This window comes from Gadus morhua, unplaced genomic scaffold, assembly GCF_902167405.1.
Source record: "Gadus morhua unplaced genomic scaffold, gadMor3.0, whole genome shotgun sequence".
In the NCBI taxonomy this organism is placed as follows: Eukaryota; Metazoa; Chordata; class Actinopteri; order Gadiformes; family Gadidae; genus Gadus; species Gadus morhua.
In genome coordinates, this window is record NW_021963954.1 from 67,804 (window position 1) to 87,928 (window position 20,125).

The 20,125-nt window shown below is 48.9% G+C and overlaps 1 long non-coding RNA gene across 1 annotated transcript; it reads right to left on the reverse strand.

The window, feature by feature from the left end:
- Positions 1 to 7,321: 7,321 nt before the first annotated feature.
- LOC115538220 (uncharacterized) lies at positions 7,322 to 19,748 on the reverse strand. The gene is made up of 3 exons (XR_003975170.1): positions 19,648 to 19,748; positions 9,486 to 9,489; positions 7,322 to 7,332 (listed from the first exon to the last, which is right to left on the reverse strand). It is a non-coding gene; the product is annotated as an uncharacterized LOC115538220 (long non-coding RNA).
- Between the last annotated feature and the right edge of the window lie 377 nt (positions 19,749 to 20,125).

Here is a 20,125-nt window from a genome sequence, read left to right on the forward strand (position 1 = left end):
CCCCAAATTAATCAAACATTATTTTCAAATATTACAATCAATTCATCATACAGAAATTCTAGAAGAATCCATTAGAACAGGTATCCCACCATTAGGGATGGCTAGGAAGGTAGCTCAACTTACAGCATTCATCAAACCGGCGGCACCTGACGATCTGGTCTTAAACCAAATAGAAGAGAGCACAATGGAGTACATGATTATAAATTTAAAGACCTTAATACAACATCATACACATACTATAGCAAAGATCTGTACTAACCTGGGGCCATTTAACAATGAGGCCCTCGACAGAGCCCTTCGGTGGGCCCACCAGCGTTATGGCAGACGCCTTACTCCGTCTTCCATCTCCGCACTACGGCTGCTGCTGTCGGCCCCGGATCCGCCACCGCCTGCCACTCCGCTGCTCCTCTCGGACCTTGGGGCCTTTCCACCGCTTCCCAGACGACCACAGTCCACTATGGCACCTTTCAAGCATCGAAACACCTTACAGTTTTTCTCAGTCGCTTTGGTTCATTTCTCAGATCAGAATTGAAATACTCAAAACTACCTGTTCAATCTTCACATCAGTGTGTCACTTGTGCACATGAAAAAAACAGTTTCTCATTTATTTGAACACGTTGCGAATGCTTTGGTTCATCCATGCACATGATTATGTACAATTCTCTGTTCTTTCCTACATTATCAATTGCTTATATCATGTTGATCAAAATGTATTGTAATGGTCTCTATGGAATAGTCTCACCCCCACAACATTTAGGTATTAGTTCATTGCATAAGTCTTTACATGCAAAATGGTTGAACAAGTTGTCATAATATGTCAAGCCTATTTCTATACATTTCTATACACTGGCATTAGACTCTTTTTTTTGTTCTTTTTTCTATATCTGTCCTGAATTGGTCAAATGCTACCAGGTGAATCTTGACTTTCCCTAAAGAAGGGAAATCTTTGAAGTGTTAGATCAACCAGTACTGGAATAGCTCAAAGGTGCATCTCCTGAACCATGAACTGGCAAGTATATAGCTGGACACAACACAATGTTACATTGTCTGAGAATTTGTGGCCCAACAGACAGGAACGTCAGGAGTTGTAGGATGACTGCACTGTAATTCCTACAGCAATGTGTGTACAGTTTACCCTAAGGAGATTTTCCTATGTTCACATTTCTAGCAATGACATGGTCTGTCAACAAATTACAGCACAAACAGTCAAAGCGTAAATGTGAATCTTGTCCAATCTCTTGCAATCAATCTCCCACATACACTACTAAGGCGTAACTTACAATTTACAATAATTGTCTTCAAAACTTTAGCCATAGTTTACAGAACATCCCTCCAGAGTACACTGTTATATTGACCACATGACTAAGCAATTTGACTGTCTTATCCGTAGACAATGACACAAGGACTTGTCATTCTGATGGCACTGACATGTTCATTGAAACAGATATTTACTTTTGAGAGATGAACTAAGGATTTTGAGCAAGAGGCTGGCTTTTGCAGTTAATCCATGGTGTTTTGCTATTTGAACACATTGTTTTGAGAAATGCACTTACTACTTTGCAAATTTCAATTCTGATCTGAGAAATGTACCAAAGCGACTGAGAAAAACTGTAATGCTACAGTCCAGGCCACTAACTATTCCGTCCCTTCTTACCCTCTATGCCCTAACTTAACCCTGCATTTTCCTACATCTGCCCCTCAACCACCGCGACCTAGCCGCGTCCCGCTACCACAACGCCCACAGCGCTTACCAGTGACCAGGCCACGTCCTCCTCCGGTCGTCCCACCGGTGCGGACCACCTCGGCAGTCATTGAGCCTCCTGGCGTCCTGGAGACGAGCCTTGGATCTCCCACGCCGGACCCCGAGCCCCCAGTCACCATTCTCGCTTCCTCAACCCCTAGACCCAGCCGTCTCTCCCCTACAGGTGACGCGACCCGGAAACGGCTCTGCCCGTCGTCCTCCTCGCCGGCGCTGACCACTCCACCACCTGGTCAGGCGGTGTTACCTTCCATGACAAGGAACAAGATAATCATCACTAAGAATGGCTCAATTCAGAACTCTGACTCACTCACAGGTTGCGTGGAGATTCACCCTTGCCCTCTCACGCCTCCTCTGACCACTCCTGCTGATGTTGCCCTTGCCCCAGTGGGGAAAGGTCCGAGTCGCCAAACCCCGACTTCTCCTTCCCTTTTCTCTTCCCCTGCTCAGTGTTTCCTACCACCAGCCCTGCATACACCCCCCCTACGAACCGCAAAGCCACTATGTGGTCCCTGTCTATTAGAAAACACATGATTATCACGGGCGATTCCAACTTGGCCCGCATCCCAAAAAGAAAAATGGACGACATCCAGATAGATAGCTTTCCAGGAGCCACATTAAGACATCTAACAGCCATCTTGCAGAAACAAACATCTCCCAGATCGGACACTAAGCTTATCGTATTGTCTATCGGCATAAACAACTGCCTTAGACAACAGACAGCTATCACAATAATTAAGGACACCCGACGTTTAATTAGGACGGCCAGAGAAACATTCCCCCAGGCTCGCATTGCAATTCCCCTCATAACGGTATCTATCAGGCTATCCGCCACCCAACTCCGTTGTGTCAAGGCTTTTAACGACTTTATTAGAGATAATATCGAGGACGTTGACTCACGTGCTGGTTATCTCAACACAATGTCGACGCTTAAATTCCAGACTGTCCATGACAATATTCATTGGACTCCAGAGACAACAAAGTCTATGCTGGACGACTGGCTAAGCCAGCTGGATTTATAGCCAGACCACCAGGCGCAGCGCCGTCCCCTCCGTCCTCAATATCTAAAGTCACTAACCTTTCTGCTCTTCATCTGTCCCCGTCAGAACAGGAGATCCTCGAACGAGGCCTCACCTTCATCACGACACCGTCACTCCCAGACCGTGACCTGTTGAGACGAGATCTACATACTTACCACAGACGGTTAAAAATTCTCGATTATTTTAAATATAACACCGCTCATCGTTCAGGACCTCCGCTCCTTCCATGACCTCCGACCTCGACGTCCTGTAGGGGAGGCCAATATTACTGTCCATCAACAACAGGCCCTCAACAAACTAAAATCTCACCATGAGATTATTATTAAACCGGCGGATAAGGGAGGGCAAATTGTAATACAGGATCGTACTAATTACATTCTGGAGGCGACACGTCAACTTAATGACCCGGTCTACTATCGCCCTCTCACGGATCCAATGTACCTTGAGACTCAGACAATGGTTAGGCTTTTAATTGACCAGATGAGGAAAAAGCATCTCATCAGCGCAAAACAGGCACACTATCTATACGGCCCGGATCTCCCTCGGGCGAGATTATTTTACCTTCTCCCCAAAATACATAAACCCCCAGAGAATTGGACTGTTCCATTCGTGGTTCCTCCAGGACGCCCCATAGTTAGCGACTGTGGCTCCGAATCATACCACCTGGCGGAGTTCATAGACTTTTACATTAACCCCCTATCTCACACTCACCCGAGCTACCTTAAGGACACATACACCTTTGTCAACAAGTTGAAGAATCTCACCGTCCCTGATAACACGTTTATCTTTTCAATCGACGTTGACTCCTTGTACACGAACGTCGACACTGTCCTGGGCCTCGAGGCTGTGAAGAAAGCATTGTCTTCGTCACCGGATTCATCTCGTCCCGACACATTTATTTATTTAAGTTTTTAGAAATGACCCTTACCCGCAACAACTTTTTATTTGATAAATCCTTCTTTCTACAAATATGCGGCTGCGCAATGGGAAGGAAATATTCACCGGCCTACACAGACATCTATCTGGCAGACTGGGAGGAATCTGCATTCCTTAAATGCCCGTCACGCCCCCTAGTCTATTTCCGTTACTTAGATGATATCTTTGGCCTCTGGGACGAATCAGAAACGGAATTTAACCATTTTATACATATCCTTAACTCACACCACCCCCGTATCAAACTCAAACACACTCTCCATCTCCAACAGGTCCCCTTCCTAGACACAGTAGTTTTCTTCACAGACACGAAGGATGGACACAAAACATTAGCAACCAAGGTTTATTTTAAAGACACTGACAGGCATTCCTTATTATTTAACACCAGTTACCATCCCCGGCATACTTTCAGCTCCATCATCAAGTCCCAACTAATCCGTTTCCACCGCATCTGCTTTCTACCTCATCACGTAGAGGAGGCCACCAGGACCCTTTAAGGCCCTTAGACCCCGCGGCTATTCCAAACGTTTTCTTCGGACTATTAAAGGGGAAGTGACCGCCCTCTTCCAGCCAGGCCGGCCCGTTCTCCCTGAAAAAAAGAACACAGAACAAAAGTTAATTCCATTAATTACTACATTTTCGCGACAACTAGGCCCCCTCAAGCAAGCTATAAAGCAACATTTTAATTCTGCCATACCTCAAACCGCCCCACTCGCTTCTTTTAAAATACTAATGTCCTACCGCCGTAATAAAAACCTACAGGACATTTTAGTCCATACAACTCCCCACTCTCCCTTACCCCACTCTTCTCACCCTCTCTAACTCTAAACCCTTCAACGTCCTATCACCCCTCTGCCCTCTGGGTTTGAGATGTGAATAGGATATCAGAGATGCCCAGAAAGGCAGGGGAGAATGTAGGGACAGACATCCCACACCTCCTTACCTCTGACTCCCCACCCTTTCCCCCCAACCACTCTTCTCACTCTCTCTAAACCTAAACCCTTCAACATTTAAAATTTAAAAAGTATGTTTTTAATCCTAAACCTAACCTTTAGCTTTATTCCCTAAACCCACCCCTAAAACCATTTTGTATTTATTTAGAATGATATTGTTACGGATTTTAAGCACATAAACTGCCCCACATAGCCACTAGGAAGCAGGATCTAACACACAAATTGCATAACCCTCACATAGCCACTAGGAAGCGGGATCAAACACCATTAAACAGGCGAGGAGGGAGGAACCATTACGTCACGTTGGCCACGCCCACTTGACCCTATAAAAGTCGACCGAGAGATTGGAGGGCAGAACACATAGCCAGACCCACAGAGAGCCTGGATCTTGAAGTAGCTCTACTATATTTCTCTCACACACGTTAGATACTATTCCCTCCCTTCGACTTCATAGTTATCATACCAAAATGACCAACGAAGGCGAAGGATAAATCTGGGGCAAGTTCTATTTCATGTAGGCTACGCCGTCTAGGCTTCGCCTTATGGGCTTGTCCCGTGCGCGCGCCCGCGCGCGCTGAAAATTCAAACTATGCACCTATCAGCGTGGGCACCGCCCACATTTCCCACGGTATCGTGTCTATATAACGCGGTGTATACCGTCGCTCATCCTCCCTTTTCTTTCAGCACTTGTGCTTATCAGCGAGAAATTGAGAACTACTATTAAGAAGATGAGAACTTCAACACGGATCTCCCAAGCCGGTGGCAGCGGCTCGGGCGAGGCCGCGGACAAACGGCCCTTTTCAGGGCCACCTGAGAGCGCTCCTAGAGCTAGGTCCTTTTCAGGACTCCTATGCGCCTCCTGTCCCGCCTCCCTGGCACCGGGTGACGGGCACTTGGCGTGCTTTTGGTGCCTCGGCGCCGACCACGCCGCGGCTGCTATGGCGGCCCCCGTCTCCTGTGTCGCCTGCCGGGAGCTGCCTGAAGAGGGGATCCTCTCCAGGCATCTCTTCTTTTCCCCTGCGGTGGAAATGGCTGACGCCATCGACCTATTCGGACCTGACGTCGACGATGGCATCATCGACGCCTCCCTGGACGGCGACTCGGCGTCCGGTTTTTCCCGCTCTCGGGTTACAACCGCCACCGTCATACAACACGAGGGTCCGCGCCGGATGACCGATCTCTTCCGGGAGATCATGGGTGAGGCGGCGGCCATCAAAGGGATTCCCATGCCGGCCCCGCCTCTCGCCCCCGTATCTGACGATATGCAGGGCGAGTGCTTTCGCACCCCATCTTTTTCCCGGCGGGTTACCCAGTGCCCCTTGTTCCCGCCTTTGCAGCACTTGTTTATTGCTGCCGGTGAGGACCCTTCGACCCTGAAGGCTCCGGTAAGATCCTACATGGATTTCACCAACGTGGAGGGGTGGGCCGATGCTCAGGCGAGGGGGATCCCTCGTCTGGAGCCTCCCCTGGCAGCGCTTCTCTGTCCGGGCGCCGGATGGCTCCTTAACGAAAAGCCGCTGCCCCCCGACCGCCTCCAGAAGCAGATTGTCGGCCTAACGGACAGGGTGTTCGTTTGTGCCTCTCAATCCGCGGCGGCGGTCAACAACATCGCCCTGCTCTCCTCTGCCATGGTCTCCTTGTCGGCTGACAGGGAGGCCTACGGCCCGGAGGAAGCCGCGAGATGGCTGGCGGTTTCCCGCTTTTCCAGCGCCATCCTCCAGTTATGCCAGCCGATAGCCGTTTCGGCCGGCCAGCATATGGCGTGGGCTACCATGATTCAAAGGGTCATATGGCTCTCCCACACTGCGGTGCCGGAACGAGAGCGGGCCAGCCTCGTCCAGGGTCCACTAGCGCCGGATGGCCTATTTGGTCCCAGGTTCTCCGAGGTGCTCGCGCACCAGCAGTCAGTCCGTGAGGATCGTTCCCGGTTCGGGACGATTCTCACGGGCTCCTCCCGCCAGCAGGCTGAGAGGAAGCGGGGTCTAGGCCGGTCCCAGCGTTCCATGGGGCCGCCTCCGACTCCAGCCCCGGTGCAGCAGCCGCAGCCGCCGCGCACGGGGAGAGCAGCAGCGCCACGGACCGGGAAGTTCCGTACGCTTGCTCCTACTTTTTCTTTCCCTATTAAAGAAAAGAGTAAAGACTGTTCGGCCGAACGGCAGTACATGGTACCTAAAGAGCGATATTCCCCAGGCCACCTGCGCCCTACGCTTGTGGTGCGCTCCTCCATGTTGCCTCTTTCCCCCTCTCAGCCCGGTGGCTGTAGGGTGGCGGTCGGACGGCGTGTTCACATGGCCTCTGGTTCACCTGCTTCTAAGAAGCGGCGTCCCTTGGAGCCTCGTGGACGGATCAGAGACTCGTTGCACGGTCTCCTGGTTCCCCACATTATAGGTGAGGAGATGGGTCCGCGCGCTGTGGCTACAGCCTGCGGACAGCGCATGCGCACAGGTGCTGCGGCCGGACGGCTCGCTCCCTGTTCAGCGGGCACGAGCGCGACGTCTAGACAGCTCGTTGTTTTTACAACTGCTAGTTGTGGTACGTCTCCTACGCTCGCTGAGCCTCCTCCCTTTCGTGGGAAGCCCCCCTTGGTCCACACGCAGTGTGAAGGCGGTAGGGGCAGAGGAATACGGGTTATTCCTGGACGGTCTTCCTCAGCTGTCGGCTCGCCCTCTCTCCAACCGCTATGCGTGTTGGCAAGAGCGGTGCGTTCTGCCATCGTGGTTGGACACCACGTTGAGATGGGGCCATCCCATACAGTTCAAGCGTCGTCCCCCACCCTTTATGGGGTTGGTGGAGACCACGCTACGGGACCCGGCTGCGAGCACGGCTCTGGCAGCAGAGGTGGCACGTCTCTTGGTAAAGGGGGCCATCACTGTCGTTTCCCCCCACGAGTCTCACCTAGGTTTTTATTCCCGCTACTTCCTGGTTTCCAAGAAGTCAGGGGAAATGAGACCTATTCTGGATCTTCGCGTGTTCAACAGATTCGTTGCCACGAGGAAGTCCAGAATGCTCACGGTCGGAGCATTGTTCCGGTGTGTGAGAGAGGACGATTGGTTCACATCCCTGGATCTCAAGGATGCTTACTTCCACGTCCCTGTTCGGCAGGCGCACAGGAAGTTTCTCCGCTTTGCCTTTATGGGGATGGCGTACGAGTACCAGTGTCTGCCGTTCGGCTATTCCCTGGCGCCGCGCACCTTCTCGAAGTGTGTGGAGACGGCGTTGGAACTGCTCAGACGTCAGGGAAAGAGGATTCTCTTCTACCTAGACGATCTGCTTATTCTGAGCAACTCAGAAGAGACCGCGAGAAGGGACACCATGTTGGTGATAAACCATCTCTCCTTCCTGGGTTTTGCCATCAACTGGGAGAAGAGCTCCCCGCTCCCCAGCCGGCAGACAGTCTACTTGGGGCTTTGCCTAGATTCAGCCACCATGACTGCGATGCTTTCGCCTCCTCGGCGAGACGCCATCCTGTCGGCGCTCTCCCGTTTTCACGTTCGCAGAAACGTGACCGCACTGTCCACCATGCGCCTGTTGGGGCTGATGGCAGCTGCCCACCCCGTGGTCCCCCTGGGTCTGCTTTTTATGCGCAGACTCCAGCGGTGGTTTGCTCGCCAACGGTTGGACCCCAGGCGACACAAGCTCAGGGTGCTCCTCGTCCCCCGTTCGGTGTCGCCAGACCTGGAATATTGGAAAGGACCCTCCGCCCTTCTCAAGGGTGTTCCACTGGGCAGGGTGGCGTCCTACGTAGTGGTCTTCACGGACGCCTCGTTGACGGGTTGGGGAGGAACGTGCCTCTCTCACTCGGTCGGAGACGAGTGGCGCACGCCCCCTACAGCACACATAAATGTGTTGGAGCTCGACGCTGTGAGGAAAGTGCTGTTGCATTTCTTTCACCTGGTGCGCGGCCGCCACGTTCTGATCAGGACAGACAGCATGTCGGCGGCGGCGTACATCAACAGACAGGGGGGAGTCCGCTCCCCTGCTCTCCACCGAAAGGCGGTCGAGCTCTGGCTTTGGGCTCATCAGTATCTCCGCAGTCTGAGAGCCCTGCATATCGCGGGCGCCCAGAACTTTGGGGCGGACCTCATGTCTCGAGGCGGTCCCCGCCGAGACGAGTGGCGGTTACATCCCGACATTGTCAGACTGATCTGGCAGAGGTTCGGGACAGCGCAGGTGGACCTCTTCGCGTCCCGGGAGAACACGCACTGCAGGTGGTGGTTCTCCCTCAGCCCTCGGGATCTTCCCCCGTTGGGGGTAGATGCGTTGGCACACACACCTTGGCCGCGGACTCTCTTGTATGCGTTTCCCCCGCTCCAGCTGATCCTTCCTCTTCTGGAACGGGTCAGACAGGAGAGACTGTCCCTGATATTAGTGGCCCCGGAGAACCGTGCAGCTCTGTGGTTTCCAGAGCTTGCCGCGCTCTCGCGGTCGGCGCCTTGGCCAGTACCATTCAGGCCGGATGCGCTTTCACAGGCCCACGGGACGGTGCACCACCCGCCCGATGTCTCGGGACGGCTGTTGGTTTGGCTCCTGAGAGGTCGATCCTGCAGGGCAAAGGTTTGCCTGAGACGGTTATCAACACTATTCAGAGTGCTCGTGCGCCTTCTACTTCTTCCCTCTATGCGGCGAAGTGGTGCGCCTTCTCTAATTGGTGTGAGACGAACCACGCTGTCCCATCTCAATGCGAGGTGGGAAGCGTGCTTTCGTTTCTGCAAAACTTATTGGAAAAAGGTTTGGCCTTCTCCACTATCAAGGTCTATGCGGCAGCCGTTTCGGCTGGCCATGCAGGCTGTGATGGTGGACCGATCTTCAGCCATCCACTGGTCAAGAGATTCTTGCGTGGGGCTAGACGGGTTAGGCCTGTTTCACGCGTGCTTACACCACGCTGGGATCTCCCCACCGTGTTGCGCGGATTGTCCAGGGATCCTTTCGAGCCTCTCTCCCAGGCCCCTTTGGATGCCCTGTCATTCAAGACGGCGCTCTTGTTGGCCTTGGTTTCTGCCAAGCGGGCCGGTGAGCTAACCGCTCTGTCTGTCAGCCCGAGTTGCTTGTTGCTAAACGAGGACAGCTCCTTCGCGTTGCTCAGACCTAATCCTGCGTTCCTCCCGAAGAACATTAATAGTTCTTTTCGGTCGAGGGATATTGTGCTTAAGGCTTTTCACCCCCCGCCTCATTCTAGTGAGGCGGAGGCGGAGTTGCATCTCCTGTGCCCGGTTCGGGCGTTGGCTATGTACGTGAATCGCTCGGCAGCGTTCCGCTCCACACAACAGTTGTTTGTGTGTTATAGCGACGCTAGCAGGGGCCGCGCTCTCTCTAAGCAGCGGTTTTCTCGCTGGGTATGTGAGGGTGTTTGCCTAGCCTACTCTCGGCAGGGCTTGGCGCCACCGTTGGGCGTTAAAGCTCACTCCACACGGAGCGTGGCCGCTTCAACGGCTCTACTCAAGGGCGTTTCGGTGGAAGACATCTGCGCGGCTGCGTCTTGGTCTTCCCCCGGCCCCTTTGTCCGTTTTTACATGTTAGACATGTCCAGGGGCTCACTCGGCAACTCTGTGCTAGAGTCCGGGACCCCTTTTACGGCTTAAGAATATAGACATGTTCTTTAAAGCGGCGTGGTTGGATTTCCTCTCGCCGGCTGGCGAGTTGGTCTTGATTACCAGTCTCTTACTCTCCCACCTTTTTTCAAATGAAAAACAAGGCTAGGGGGTTTTCTATTGGCTCGCCAATTGTCTGGTGGTTTTGTTTACCAGTGAGGCACTCCCGCCGTTTTCTTCAAATAAGAAACGGCCGAGAGAGTCCCATTATTGAAGAGCCGAATTCCGTAGCTCCGCCCCCGGTGGTAGCGGACCTAATGGAAACCGTGTTGCTCTGGTTTTCTTTTCCTTTTCATGGGTTCCATGAAGCACGGAATAGAGCCGGAGTCTTTACAGACTCACTTTTTTCTCCCTTGATCATTGCCTTGCTTGATCTAGGAGGAATTAGTTTTTATAAAGCTGTTGTGTTTTACACTTCCTTGGCTTTTTGAGTCTTAATGTGCTCTGGTGACTTAGGTCGTTTTGACTGGGGTCCAGCAGGAGTACATTGATCGGGCTCCGCTCGCAGCTTCACCTTAGCCCATAAGGCGAAGCCTAGACGGCGTAGCCTACATGAAATAGAACGATAGTTATGTTATTATAACTCTAGTTCTATGATTGTAGGCGTAGCCGTCTAGTTTCCCACCTGCTGTACCCTCCAAATGCTGAAAGAAAAGCGTGGAGGATGAGCGACGGTATACACCGCGTTATATAGACACGATACCGTGGGAAATGTGGGCGGTGCCCACGCTGATAGGTGCATAGTTTGAATTTTCAGCGCGCGCAGGCGCGCGCACGGGACAAGCCCATAAGGCGAAGCCTAGACGGCTACGCCTACAATCATAGAACTAGAGTTATAATAACATAACTATCGTTTTTCTTGCTTTATTTAAAACTAAACAATATTAAATTACCTGATGCTATGCTATGTATGAGGTGCAGGTTATTTTGTAATTGTTTTAACATTTCCTGGGGTTATGCAGTGTATGGAACTATTTTCTTTAGACTTTTTCCTACCACTTATCTAAATCTAAATCCTAACCTTAACCCTTAGCCTTATTCCCTAACCTTAACCCGAGTGGCTATCCCTACCACTTATCTAAATCCTTTCCTCCCTAACCTTAACCCGAGTGGCTATCCCCACCACTTATCTAAATCCTAACCTTAACCTCTAGCCTTATTCCCTAACCTTAACCCGAGTGGCTATCCCTACCACTTATCTAAATCCTAACCTTAACCTTTAGCCTTATTCCCTAACCTTAACCCGAGTGGCTATCCCGACCCCTAACCTTAATCTTTAGCCTTATGAGGCACCAAATGAGGAGCACTAACGAGAAAATCTATGCCCAAAGCTTCTTTGAGTCTTATGCTCCCCAACCTAACCCTAACACGAATAATAAATATATAGAACTGAACTGAACTACTGAACGGTTATGCCGCTTTTCCACTGCATGTTACCAGCTCGACGCGACTCGGCTCGCATTTTTTGCGTTTCCACTGTGAAAACATGGTATCTGGTACCTGAAGTGGCTGCTTTTTTTAGTACCGCCTCGCTCTAGGTTCCAAGCGAGCTGAGCCAATGCTAAAAGGTGACGTCGCCTGGAAAGTACCTGTACAATCAATATCCTATATTGCAGAATGGGGCCGCACCTTTCGCCCACTCGCACTCAGCACAGGGGCCCCACAGGGTTGTGTACTGAGCCCTTTACTCTACTCCTTGTACACACATGACTGTGCCCCATCTCACACTACCAACACCATAGTGAAATTCGCAGATGACACAACTGTGGTGGGTCTGATCACCAAAGGTGATGAGGCCAATTACAGAGAGGAGGTTCAAAGGCTGACAGAGTGGTGCTCAGAGAACAACCTGAGCCTCAACATCAAAAAAAACAAAATGACTGATCATTGATTACAGGAAGAAGCAGGACACACACACACCACTACACATCAACGGGGAGACGGTGGAGAGGGTGTCCAGCTTCAAATTCTTGGGCATACACATCCCAGAGAACTTATCATGGGCAATAAACACAACAGCAATAGTTAAGAAAGCACAGCAGCGGCTGTACTTTCTCCGCACACTCAGGAAAGTCAATCTCCCACAACAGTACCTAAGGTCCTTCTATCGCTGCTCCATCGAGAGTGTGCTCACCTATGGAATCCTGCCCTGGTACGGTAGCAGTTCTGCTGCAGACAGGAAGTCACTGCAGAGGATTATTAAAACCGCCCAAAACATCATCAACCAACAGCTACCTACCATGGACACCATCTTCAACTCCCGATGCTTGCAGAAGACACACAACGTTATGAAAGACTCATACCACCCTGCCAACTATCTGTTTGAACTGCTGCCCTCAGGGAAACGTTACAGGTCCATCAGAACACGCACCACAAGATTCATAAACAGTTTCTATCCCAAAGCAGTCACCATACTTAACTCTGACTTGAAAATAAATCCACTAGTTCCGACAGTATTAATCCATGACGTCCACATGTAATGCAATGCTCCGCACTTTACATATTTGTACCGCTATTTTAAGGCATACTATTTTCTTTTACTATTTTTTAGGCATACAATGGCACTAAGTTAACGGTATAGTGTGTGATGCTGAGTTTCTTAAAGGAAAGGTTCAAGTCTTATAGCTTTTAACTGACTTTATTGTTAAAGTAGGCATGTTTCGGTATGGTAACTGGCTATGGAACGAAAGTCTAGGAGTCGTGTCGAACACGTGTGAGAGATAATAACTGGCTACTTTCAGCCACGGGCAGAGGCCCGTGAATGTCCACGGGTGTCGCTGAAAATCTCTGGCCCCTTCACCTAGTGTGCACAGGTAAGAGACCGTCAAGTGGGCGTGGTGGCTTCGGCTTCTTCAGGTGATGCCTTCTGTGGTGGAGCCGCCTTCAATAAGGTCTTGCTCCCCTAGTGGCTATGTATAGTATTTACGGCTTATATGTTTGGTCCTGCTTCATTGGGTCTATGTGTGGGTAGTTTAGATTCTTAAAATACGTAACAGTGACGACATGAATGTAGTGAGTGAACGAAATGTTGAACGTATTTTCTTTATTTATTTATTATTTATTATGTTACTTCTATCTTACTATTATGTTAAATCTTTCAAGGTGGAGAGTCTGTACTGTCATGCAGTTTTCTTCGGTTTGAACAAATCATAAGTGTTATTTGACCTTGATATAACTTCTGTAGCTGTATTACTTAGGCTGAATCACTAACAAAGTGTAAATCATTTAAAACATATTTCAGCAGACACTTGTTAACTCTCTGGGAAGGAAGGCCACACCACAACCAATCTCGAATACGACCTCAGATCAGACGAGACAACCCGCTGAACTTAAGCATATCAGTAAGCGGAGGAAAAGAAACTAACCAGGATTCCGCTAGTAGCGGCGAGCGAAGAGGGAAAAGCCCAGCTTTTCCCTCTTGTGTGTATACGTACAGACGGAGGGCAGATTATATAAAGGAAACCACCTCCTGATGGGACTGGTTCATGAATGATCATTTCCTTTTTCTTTTCTTTTCTTTAATTTAAGGGACATGTAAACTTCTATAGAAAACTACACCCACACATGATGTCGGGTCAATAGCTCCACAATCGCGCTTTTTCTCTTGCGGTCTTTGTTCATTCATTTCATCGGTTGGGTTCCTTTGTTGAACCAAAAGCATGGGAGCACATTGGAAGGCAGATTGCCCTGCATTAAAGCCCTGTTACCCAGAGAAGTTGTGTCAGGCAGAGATGAGGAGCCTTTTGCTCAAAAAACAGACCTCGGCTGGAGTATTGTTGGCTCTTGACAATATTGGCCATGACAATATTTCATAACGTGGCGAGTGCTTATGAAAAATGTGCGTGTGCGTGTCTAGACTCTTTTAGCGTAGAAACTTCAGACTTGTGATCATTTGAATGTCCAGAAGTGATATCAACCCCCTTACTTGCTGTAATACTTAGGCTGAATCACTAACAAAGTGTAAATCATTTAAAACATATTTCAGCAGACACTTGTTAACTCTCTGGGAAGGAAGGCCACACCACAACCAATCTCGAATACGACCTCAGATCAGACGAGACAACCTGCTGAACTTAAGCATATGTAATTGCTTAAGTTCAATGTAATTATAATTTGTAACCTCAAACTCTTTTTATTAAGTTGATGGAAAATAGTTTTATCAGGGCAAATTTAAAGGTACATGTTTTCTGTGCATCCTTGTGTATTTTTATTTTATAGGCTGTTCCTTAATACAGTAGTTCAGATCAGACGAGACAACCCGCTGAACTTAAGCATATCAGTAAGCGGAGGAAAAGAAACGCTGGAAATAACTGGTCCGAAATGTTTATATTTTTAATTAAACAATACGATTTCATAAATCGGACAGAATTTTATTAAAGTTAGTCTTTAACCAAGGGCACCAAGAAACTAACCAGGATTCCCCTAGTAGCGTAAACTTCAACCTCCAAAACAATCTTTGTTCCTTTTTTTATTTGAATTTCTGTTTAAAAAAAAAAGGGTATGGCACCTGCTTGTTAAAATAATGAAGTTCAGAGTTGTTTTATTTTTTTCAGGCCAGAGAGTTAACAAGTGCTAAGAAAGTTGCTCCAAAGTTTCTGGAGGTCGGTGAAGACGCACAGCAGCAGTCCCCGTGCTACCCCAAAGAAAGCCAAGAAAGCCGCTCTTGAATCAGTGTTATTCGTTCCATTCCTCAGAGTAGACAACAGGATTCAGCCTCGTTTTGTTTTTACTTTTAATTCATTCCTCGGGAGGACTTTCCAGTCAGACTGCGTACTGTGTTCCCGCTAGACATAGGTTACAATTGTTCTCAAGCCCTGTTACCCAGAGAAGTTGTGTCAGGCAGAGATGAGGAGCCTTTTGCTCAAAAAACAGACCTGCTGGAGTATTGTTGGCTCTTGACAATATTGGCCATGACAATATTGCATAACGTGGCGAGTGCTTATGAAAAATGCGCGTGCGTGTCTAGACTCTTTTAGCGTAGAAACTCCAAGACTTGTGATCATTTGAATGTCCAGAAGTGATATCAACCCCCTTACTTGGTGTACTTATATTATTGCAGGTTGCTATTATTGGTCCAAAACTCTTGACCACTAATCTGAGATTAACTTGATCAAGCCTGTTTAGGTGATTTCAGATTGGTCGGCTTGGTTTTTGTGTGGAAGGGAAAAGAATAAATAAAAAACTTTTTAGGGGAAGGCTGCTGCCCCTAAAGCCAAGAAGGCTGCTGTCAAGAAGCCTGCCGCCACCGTCAAGAAGGCTACCCCAAAGAAAGCCAAGAAGAACAATAAGAAGACCTCCGTGAAGAAAATTACTTGAAGAAAATTAAGCTCATAGAGCAACGCAAAGATCAACCAATAGTTCAAGAATATGATGTTCCAGTGTTTTTGATATTGCTGTTGTATGTGAAAGATTGATACAGGAAGTCCACTAATACTGTGTGTACTCTGATCGATATCCATGTGCACAAGAAGAGTAAATTATGATCCAGATTTGAGAAAAAATGATTGTATTGTATACTATGGCTACATTTTTATCCAGTTAAGATGAATTGATCTTACCAGCTTGTACAAAAGCGTTTCTCTGGCTACGATGTAGAGAGGACCCGCATCAAGGTCGCCATCAGAAGATGCTGGAAAAGGGAACCCTGGTCCACACCAAGGGCATCGGAGCATCTGGGTCTTTCAAGATCGCGATAGAGCAACGCAAAGATCCACCAATAGTTCAAGAATATGATGTTCCAGTGTTTTTGATATTGCTGTTGTATGTGAAAGATGGATACAGGAAGTCCACTAATACTGTGTGTACCGTAATTTTCGGACTATAAGCCGCGCCTTTTTCCCCATTTTTCGAGTCTGCGGCTTATATAACGGTGCGGCTAATCTATGGATTTTACAGGTTACAGACGAGTCCACAGACTTTAATTCTATGGGCTCTATGACCGGTCCGCGCCCCGCCACCAGTGGCGGGCTCCAGCAGGAAACGCTGGAGACCGGAAAAGCCTCAGAAAATGCAGCTGCAATAGTTTGCTGACCTGCAATAGGTTTAATCTTTTTCTTTGGTGGCATTTTTGCGTTCTCTCTTCTCTACCCTTTTCTCAAGAAAAACGGTATCTCGTTGGAAGCGCGATGTATGCGCAGGCGCCGTTTGGGCATAACAATATGGCGGCTGCCGTTCAATGAAGTTTTCATCACCACCACCGGATTATGTTTCATTTATTTCATTACAGCACGTCCCCTAAACGTTGCAACATAATCGACACGAATGAGCACAGCATCGAGCAGTGGAAACGTGGGTTTATTTACTATGAAGTTCGTATTTTTAATTGTTGAAATGAATTCAGCGGTGACGAGCTAGTTGTTTTGGTAGCGGCTAAATTAGCATGTCGCGATACTTTGTACAGGGGATCACGTCTGCGCCGAGTAGATGCGCAGAGGGTTGAAACAGCGCTTGTCCGGTCTGCTCACAAGAAGGTTTCTTTGGCCAGTTACTGTGATTAAACACGAGTTGGTAAATGTTCACAATTTATCGTTTTTCATGGGGAAAATGAGATGCGTCCCCGGGACGCATGGAAAGTGAGTTTAGTGCGTCCTTTCAGATTTTAATGCGTCAGGGACGCAGGACGCGTACCTAGCAACATCACTGCACCCGCGGCTTATAGTCCAGTGCGGCTTATCTATGTACACATCATTCAATTTAGCTGCTGCGGCTTATACTCTGGTGCGCCTTATAGTGCGGAAAATACGGTACTCTGATCGATATCCATGTGATCAATAGCTTTATTCTCATGTTCCATGCTTTGTTAAGGAAGCCTTTTCCTGTTGGATTAAAACAATTATTTCAGCAAGAAATCTACCCCAAAGAAAGCGATCTGATCGTCAAAGCCGTGTCTGCTTCCAAAGAGCGAAGCGGAGTTTCTCTGGTTACGATGTTATAAACATTATGTAGTATGTTGTCTGTCTATTAAAATGGTCAATATCTTTCTGAAGTCAATTCATTCCTGCCATTCAAATATGGCAGGAATGAATACCTGCATGAATACCACTGTTGGTAACGGGGGACGATGGTAACAAATTTGATTCAGGGGTCTAGGGTGACTTTACTCAATGTTTAATTGAATTGTCTGTTAAGAATGAGTACTTTGTCAAATGTAATTATAATTTGTAACCTCAAACTCTTTTTATTAAGTTGATGGAAAATAGTTTTATCAGTGCAATTTAAAGGTACATGTTTTCTGTGCATCCTTGTGTATTTTTATTTTATAGGCTGTTCCTTAATACAGTAGTTATTCTAGCTATATGACAAGGCAGTTTTGTTCTTTCGACAGGTAAATCTCATGTTCCATGCTTTGTTAAGCAAGCCTTTTCCTGTTGGATTATGTTTCCCATCTTCTCTCAGAGCTCTGAATATCTACAGGTATATGACTGCAAAACCTGTTATTACTGATGTACAAGAAGGAAGCGGCCAAGAAGAGCACCCAAGCCCGTGTTGTGTGCCCTATCTTTGCAGCCAATTCCAAAAGATCATGACTGAAAAAAAAATCAGCGAAACAAAATGAACACTTTGACTGCAGGCAAACACAACGCAGATTCAGCCGGTCACACTTGGATCTATAAATGCCCGTAAAACAAAGAAAGCCTTGTGTCCGTTGTGGCATCCCGCCACGGAAGCCTCGGCCTGGACAGGCCCGGGGTACCGTAAAGGACTGGGTATACAACCCCCACCCACCAGCCGGCGATGGAGAGCAGCCCATTCGGCTCCCCAATCGGGGTGATTGGGGGACACCTGGCCGAAAGCGGAGGAGCCATCTTAAGAGGAGGACCAGCAAAGCACAGCACGGGTCGGGAGCAGGAAGGAAGGGCTCGTGGCAGCGAGAGAGCCTGGAGGCCCACGGAGGCTCTAGAGACCGCGACTCCTTCATAGTTTGATTGTTTCACGTTGATTGATAAATAAATGCCTGCCAGGACAGTGACAGGACGTCGATCCCTGCCGGACCCTGCCCCCTTCCCGGATGTTCGCCCCATGTCCTCTCCGTGGAGAAACATCTCCCAATTCATAATGAGCTTCGAGAGGGAAACCTGGATCGGGAGATCAAGGCCCTCCAATGCCTGGCTAAAAACCCTACGCCAAGCGAGTTTAACCCAGTAACCCAGAGAACGCCCCCGGCGTGACTGTCAACCGGGACGGACTGTCCTCAGTGCGTCTCAACCGCGTCGCGTCGTTCAGGGCGGGGACCGGCTCACGTACACTCGGCGCAAGGGGTCAGCGGCGATGTCGGCTACCCACCCGACCCGTCTTGAAACACGGACCAAGTAGTCTAACGCATGCGCGAGTCAGAGGGTCCTACGAAACGCCGCGGCGTAATGAAAGGGAGGGCCGGCGCGCGCCGTCAAGAAGGCTACCCCAAAGAAAGCCAAGAAGAAGAACATCAAAAAGGCCTCCGTGAAGAGAATTACTTAGAAGAAAATTAACGGGGGCCGACCTGAGGAATAATAGATCACGGCCGAATAATAATAATGGATCACGGCGTTGGCAACTTTTGGCAACTTTTACAAAATCAATGTGAATTGAAAGAATCCAAAGAGCGAAGCGGAGTTTCTCTGGCTACGATGTGGAGAGGACCCGCATCAAGGTCGCCATCAGAAGCTCGTGATTAGGTCCCACACGATACACCTGAAGCTCATAGAGCAACGGAAAGATCCACCAATAGTGCAAGAATATGATGAATATGATGCCATGTCTAATCAAAACAGAGGACTTCTACCAGACAGAGGACACGTATTACATTGTCCTGGAGCTGATGGAGGGGGGAGAGCTGTTTAACAGGGTGAAGCGGGACAAGGCCTGGATGAGGCTGTGGCTAAACTCTACTTCTACCAGATGCTGATGGCAGTGGAGTACCTCCACAGGAATGGCATCATCCACAGAGATCTGAAACCCGAGAATAATCTATTGGCTTCTCAGGCAAAGACCTGTCTCATTAAGGTCACAGATTTCAACCAGTCCAAGATTCTGGAGGGGGAGAACAGCTCAACGCGACCACGGGGCATGCACAACTGTAAACAACTGACTCCGTATTGTGTTGAGGGGAGAATCGACCAACGTGGATACATCATTAATCAAAATCTGGATTTAGCAAAACAAAATGAACACTTTGACTGCAGGCAAACACAACGCAGATTCAGCCGGTCACACTTGGATCTATAAATGCCCGTAAAACAAAGAAAGCCTTGTGTCCGTTGTGGCAACCCGGCCCAGGCCAATTAAGGATAGAGAGCACCTGAAGAACAAGTGGAGAAGCAGGGCTTATCTTCTTATCATCTTCCTCGTCACAGAGTACTTTGTTGCTTGCTTCTCTGAGAACATCGGCACGAGACCGATAGTCGACAAGTACCGTAAGGGAAAGTTGAAAAGAACTTTGAAGAGAGAGTTCAACAGGGCGTGAAACCGTTAAGAGGAAGGGTTTGGGGGTGAAGGTGGCCGGTGGCTTTGGCCTCTGGCTTTACAGCACTTTCTGTAAAGCCAGCGTACACAAGCGAGTACACAAGCGTTTCTCTGGCTATGATGTGGAGAGGACCCGCTTCAAGGTCGCCATCAGAAGATGCTGGAAAAGGGAACCCTGGTCCACACCAAGGGCATCGGAGCATCTGGGTCCCTTCAAGATCGCGATTAGGTCCCACACGATACACCTGAAGCTCATACAGCAACGGAAAGATCCACCAATAGTGCAAGAATATCATCATATTCTTGCACTATGTGTGTGTGTGTGTGTTTTCAGGCCTGTCCTTTGTGGCTCCAGCCTTCATGAGGAGAGAGAAGTCCGGCCTGTTATTACTGATGTACACCGTCCTTTAC